Source organism: Cebus imitator, unplaced genomic scaffold, assembly GCF_001604975.1.
Source record: "Cebus imitator isolate Cc_AM_T3 unplaced genomic scaffold, Cebus_imitator-1.0 Scaffold872, whole genome shotgun sequence".
In the NCBI taxonomy this organism is placed as follows: Eukaryota; Metazoa; Chordata; class Mammalia; order Primates; family Cebidae; genus Cebus; species Cebus imitator.
The window spans coordinates 72783-79531 of record NW_016108187.1 but is presented as its reverse complement, the minus strand read 5'-3'; the positions used below and the strand labels follow the sequence as shown (position 1 = coordinate 79531).

Here is a 6749-nt window from a genome sequence, read left to right as displayed (position 1 = left end):
TGCAGTGGGTGGGTTTGGTGCCCTCTAACCCTGTCCTGGGCACATGGAAATAAATGTTTCTACAGTTTCAGAGACAGTCATTACAGAGTTTGAAAACAATGCCTTGCCTAGAGGCCCTGAGCTTAGCAAGGACCTCAGGTAGCTCTTTGGTGGTTTCATCCTTTTTGCGATGCTTTTTCCGCATCTTCGTGGATTTATCTCCCTTTGATCTTTGAAGTTGGTGATTTCAGGGGTGGCCGTTTTTTTCTGTTGAGGTTGGAGCTGTATCCCTTTGGCCTGTAGAGGGCGATGCTGGGCTCTCGGGTCCGTCAGGTTGCTGGGGGGCGTCCTTCCCTAGAGTTTGTCTGCAGGTGAGAGCGGCCCCGCGTTCCCAATGGCGTCTCTCGTCCCCCAGCTAGATCTTCCTGGTTGGGGTCAAGCTGTTGCATTTGCTGCCCAGCGCTCTAGCGAGGGCTTCAGTATGAATTCTGTGGAGGTGGGGCCTGCCAGGCCTTAGGCTTTGTTTCCCTGCTTCCAACTCTGCCTCCCTCTGCGGCACGGTCTGTCCCGCTGGCATTATCCAAACTCCCCGGCCAGGTCCCTGTGACAACCTGCCACGGCCAGCCACAGCGGCTGCTCGGATTTGCATCGACCGCCCACGTTGCCCAACCATCGGGCAGGGCTCCCGTCCACCATGGGTTGCAGGAGGGATGAGGTAAGCACAGAATCCGATTTGGAGCGCCGAGGGGGTTAAGTCCCCGGGCCCTTTTTATTGCCGTTTTTTATTGCGTCTATTTGATTCTTCTCTTTATTAGTTGAGCTAGTGGTCAATCTATATTGCTAATCTTTTAAAAACCAGCTTCTGGATTCATGGATTTTTTGAAGGGTTTTTTGTGTTTCTATCTCCTTCAGTTCTGCTCTGATCTTGGTTATTTCTTATTTTCTGCTAGCTTTTGAATTTGTTTGCTCTTGCTTCTCTAGTTTTTAAAATTGTGATGTTAGGGTGTCAATTTTAGATCTTTCTTGCTTTTTGATGTGGGCATTTAGTGCTATAAATTTTCCTCTAAACACTGCTTTAGCGGTGTCCCTGCGATTCTGGTACATTGTCTCTTTGTTCTTATTGGTTTCAAACAACTTCTGTATTTCTGCCTTAATTTCATTTTTTACCCAGTAGTCATTCAGGAGCAGGTTGTTCCATTTTTGTTCAGTTGTGTGGCTTTGAGTGAGTTTCTTAATCCTGAGTGGTAATTTGATTGTACAGTGGTCTGAGAGACTTTTTCTTATAACTTCATTTCTTTTGCATTTGCTGAGTGTTTTGCTTCCAATTATGTGGTTGATTTTAGAATATGTGCTATGTGGCACTGAGAAGAATGTATATTCTCTTAATTTGTGGTGGAGAGTTTTGTAAATATCTAATTATGTCTATGTGGTCGAGAGCTGAGTATATGTCCTCTCTTATTTCCTTGAGCAGTGGTTTGTAGTTCTCCTTGAACAGGTCCTTCACGTCCCTTGTAAGTTGTATTCCTAGGTATTTTATTATCGTTGTAGGAATTGGCAATGGGAGTTCACTCATGATTTGGCTCTCTGCTTGTGTATTGCTGGCATATCAGAATGCTTGTGATTTTTGCACACAGAATTCATACCCTGAGACTTTGCTGAAGTTGCTTATCAGCTTAAGGAGGTTTTGGGATGAGATGATGAGGTTTTCTAAGAATGGGATATCCTTGTTAATTTTCTGTCTCATCTATCTGTATAATATCGACAGTGGGGTGCTAATGTCTTCCACTATTACTGTCTGGGAGTCTAAGTCTCTTTGTAGGTCTCTAAGAACTTGGTTTCTGAATCTGAATGCTCTGTATTAGGTACGTATATACTTAGCATAGTTAGTTCTTCTTGTTGCATTGATTCCTTTACCATTATGTAATGCCATTCTTTGTATTTTTGATCTTTGTTGGTTTATAGTTTGTTTTATCAGAGACTAAGATTGCAAGCCCTGCTTTCTTTTGCTTTGCATTAGCTTGGTCAATATTTCATCACTGTTTTATTTTGAGCCTATGTGTGTCTTTGCACGTGAGATCTGTCTCCTGAATACAGTACACCAAAGGGTCTTGACTCCATCCAATTTGTCAATCTGTGTTTTTTAATTGGAGGTATTTAGTCTACTTAAATTTAATATTGTTATGTGTGAATTTGATTCTGTCATGATGATGCTAGCCGGTTATTTTTCATATTAATTGATGCAGTATTTTTATAGTGTCCTTGGGTTTTTCACTTTGGTGTGTTTTTGCCGTGGTTTTAACCATGTTTTTCTTTCCATATTTAGTGCTTTCTTGAGGAGCTCTTTAAGGCAGGACTGGTGGTAACAAAATCCCTCAGCATCTGCTTATCTGTATAGGATTTTATTTCTCCTTCATTTATGAAGCTGAGTTGGCCTAGATATGAAATTCTGGTTTGAAAATTCTTTTCTTTAAGAATGTTGAATATTAGCTCCGAGTCTCTGGCTGGTAGGGTTTCTGCAGAAACAATCACTGTTACACTTAAGGGCTTCTCTTTGTAGATAACCTGATCTTTCTCTCTGGCTGCCCTTAACGTTTTTTCCTTCATTTGAAACTTGGAGAATGTGACGACTATGCATCTTGGAGTTTCTCTTCTCGGGAAGTATCTTAGTGGTGTTCTCTCTGTCTCCTGACTTTGAATGTTGTCCTGTCTTGCTGAGTTGGGGAAATTCTCCTGGATAATATTCTGATGTGTGTTTTCCAACTTGGTTGCATTCTCCTCGTCACTTTCAGGTACACCAGACAGTCGTAAGTTTGGTCTTTTCACATAGTCTCATATTTCTTGGAGGCTTGCTTATTTCTTTTCATTGTTTTTTCTCTTATCTTGCCTTCACACCTATTTCAGTAAGTTTATCTTCAATTTCTGATACACGTTCTTCCACTTGACTAATTTGGCTATTGATACTTGGGTATACTTTACAACGTTTCTGTGCTATGTTTTTCAGCTCCATCAGGTCATTTATGTTCCTCTCTAAACTGATTATTCCAATTAGCAGTTCCTGTAAACTTCTGTCAAGGTTCTTAGCTTCCCTGCATTGGGTTAGAACATGCTTCCTTAGCTCAGAAATGTATGTTATTTTGGTATGTGTTTTATGGTTTTTCTACATATGAGATTATGTTGTCTGAAAACAGAGATCATTTTACTTTTCCATTTCTAACTTCTGTTCTCTTTATTTCTTCTTCGTGGCTAACAGCTCTGACTAGGTCTTTCCATACTATTTGGAAAAGAAGTGGTGAAAGTGTGCATCCTTGCTTTGCTCCTGAAATTATAGAAAATATCTTCAGTTCTTCAGACTGCATATGATGTTAACTGAGGGAGTTTCATAAATGGGCTTTACTGTACTAAGGTAGTTTCCTTTTAGTTATAATTTATTGAGTGTTTTTGTCATGAAAGGGTGTGGGATTTTGTGAAATAATTTTTCTGTAGCCACAGTCTTACTGCTTTGCATCTGGAAGAGCTAATCTGCTCTACACCCACCCATACCTCCTACACTATATGCATTGTTTAGAGAGAAAAGAAAGCCTTGTGTCCTTCAGAGGACAGGGCCCACTCCGCCAGAGCCACAGCAGTGGTCACCTATGTGAGAGGGTTGGGGAGCAGAAGAGGCCCTCATGGATACACCTGTGGACTCTGCTTGAATCCATAGCAGCTGTTACTGCTCTGTAGATGTGGACTGGGATGACGCTCCCCTACCACCCTCGACTCAGACATAGGCAAGGGTTTATGGACAAAGGGGAATAGACCAGGATCAGAGGCAATAAGGTAAGAGGACTAGGCTCAGGCTTCTGTGGATAATATGGGGTGACGGTTGTAGGGACTCACCCTATTTGTCCCAGAGTTTGTGTCTGTGTTGATGAGTCTTTCTTTTTTTTTAATTTTTATTGATGAGTCTTTCAGGAAAGCCACTTTTTTCTCTCACTCTGACCACCTCCAGCTGATAACCCCTCTTTTAGGTTGATTAGATTTGGATAGCCCCAGAGTTTCCATTAATGAATTTTAATTTAAAGAAACGAGTGTGGAATGACTGCTTCATCCAAATCAGCCCTCTTCCCTTGTCTCCCATGCCTTAAAGGATCTCAGTCCTGACAGTCACATGAGCATATTTTGCAGGTGGGGTGAAGAAGGCCAGGCTAGCTGCATCCAGTTTCCTGTGAGAATGCAGCTGCTGAGCCCAGTGAACGGTGAGCAGATGACACAGGGTCACATCAGGGGCTGGCTTCTTAGCTATGGTCACCTGCAGACCCCCCAGAGATAAGCCCACAGCATCCAGTGCTGTCCCAGGCCCAGACACACTGAGTCTTTCGGTTACTCTCTGCCTTTCTGTATTTCTTCCACTCCAAAAGAGACCACTGTGAGCGTCCTTGTGAATGTGCGTCTGTACTTACTGCTGTGCACAGAACTCCTGAATCATGACATACCTGCCTGCTCCACTCTGCCATTGGTAGTAAAGTCCTGGGATCTTGAACCTCCTGAAGGGGTTCCTTGGTAGACATCAGAGCAGGGAGCCCAACTTGATGAAGGGGAACCTGACAGGAATGAAGGGCTGTGTCCAGAGCTGCCTGTTTCTTCCCCACTCAAGAGTATGGCCCATTTCCAGACTCCAAATTTCTCTCCTGGAAGCCGTGTACTCTAAGACTTGGTGTCTCCTTTGCTCTCAGCTGACCAGCCTCCAGCATCAAATGAACCTGAAGCTGGTCTATCACTGGACATAGGCAGAGCCAGGCTGAGCTCTTCTGTGTCTCACATGCTACTTATACATCCCTGGCTGAATCCCCTCTGCGTGGGGACTGAGGGGCCTCATGCGTGTGGTTGTGACAGAACATGAGATTCCTTGTCCAGAGCTCAGGCTGAAGCAACCCCTAGGGAGGTCCTAAATCTGCAAATTGAAGAATAATAGAAAGAATAATTAGGGAAGTGGGTAGGCATCATTCCTTGGGAATTATATCACATGCGTTTAGTGCAAACTAATGTGCTTACTTGAGAGTACCTGTGTTAAAGAAGCTCCGTCTTTGTGGTTAAGCCCCTAGACCCAGCATCAGTAGGGGAGGCTGGACCCAGCTTTGCCGCTTCCAGGTTGTGACGCTGTAAGGTTGCCACATAAAATAAGGGGCACCCAGTTATGTTTATATTTAAGTAAACAATATTGTCTTGGAGATAGAGATGCTGTCTTTTTCTTTTTTTGACTCAGAGTCTCACTCTGTTACCCCATCTGGAGGGCAGTGGCCCAGTCTCAGCTCACTGCAACCTTTCCCTCTTGGGCACTAGTGATCGTCGTGCATCAATCTTCTGAGTAACTGGAATTACAGGAATATGCTTTGAGGCCCAGATAATTTTTGTAGTTTTAGGACATGGGAAGGTGCACTACGTTGGTCAGACGTGTCTCACACTCCTGGCCTTAAGCAATGCAACAGCCTCAGCCTCCCAAAGTGCAGGGATGAAGGTGTGAGCCACCGCACCTAGCCTACATATTGATTCTTAATCATTGTTTTACTATGGTTAAATTTCACTGACCTCTAGTGTTTATATTGATAAATTAGAACCCTACCTTCAGGCCTCAAACACTTCCTCTCCAATCAGGGCCCATTGCCTGAAAAGCAATAGTAGAGTTTCTGTCAGGATCAAATGAAGTCACAGTCTCAGGAATTAAAAGGTTGTTTGTCAATAGTAAGGTTGTACATGTACTAAAGGAAGCACAATGTGGTTGCCAAAGAGACGCAGACAGACCCCCATGTTTCTACACACAGACCCTGGCTGGGAGGGAACATAAATATCAGCATCCTCGGTCACTTCTGCTGAGGGAAACCAACAGTCCAGGAGACAGGATGTAGGAGGGGGAGGTGCTTTTCATAGTTCTCATGGGGCATCTTGTTTGTGTATTACCCATTCAAACTCAGGAGACTAAAACAAAATTGCCCATCACTGGTGAGAGGTGAGGAAGTATTAGCATAAGATGCAGCAGGGCTGCGCATCACTGGAGAGAGAAGATGAACTGCCTGCAGGGCTCAATACTGTTAGAATCCCCAGAAAATATACTGATTTTTTTAATTCAGAAAAAAAGGAATGTAATGTATCCTAGATGATGTATATGTATCTATACAAACGTAAAAATAGTCATAAAAGGCAAAATGACCCAGAAACCCTCAAAGGTACTAATGAGCCCTTTACGGGATGAGATGCAATTCAGCAACAACAGGGAGAATCTCAGAAGAAGTGTGCAGAGTGAAAGAAGCCTGAACAAATGGGAAGATAATGTCTGATAACGCTAAGATTCCCCAAAATGAAAACCAAGCAGTAGTGATAGAGAAAGATCTGTGGCTTCCCAGGATGCTTTGGGTGAGAGAGGGAGATGGCAAAGGGTGAGGAGGGGCTGCTGGGGTTGGACACAGGTTGCATAGCTGGTGGTGCTGATGTTTTCAAGGATCCAGATAGATCTGAAAATGGGTGTCATAGTATAATGTAAATATTGGTGGTTTATTGTATGTACATTATTCCTTCTTGGAAAGAATTTTAAAAAAGACAATAGGCAGGGGAGGAAAGAAGCAAAGGGATTCACCCTGAGGAGAAGGGAGAGAAAGCCACCAGTCTGGGGACTTCTGGAAATCAGGAGATGAGCATGGTGGAGACACAGTTTCCACATAAGAGGTGGGTCTGAGGTGACACAGCTGGAACAGCAGCCTCATCCCGGGACTTCAGTGCAGACACCGTGTCTCAAA

At 43.6% G+C, this 6749-nt stretch overlaps 1 pseudogene across 1 annotated transcript in view; it reads right to left on the bottom strand.

Annotated features, from left to right (window-relative positions):
• The window catches only part of LOC119469824, a 6357-nt pseudogene extending 5682 nt beyond the window's left edge, over positions 1 to 675 (bottom strand). Inside the window, exon 1 of the transcript XR_005198676.1 lies at positions 566 to 675. The product of XR_005198676.1 is annotated as an immunoglobulin lambda variable 3-19-like (transcript). The remainder of the gene's footprint in view (positions 1 to 565) is intronic.
• Positions 676 to 6749: the final 6074 nt, after the last annotated feature.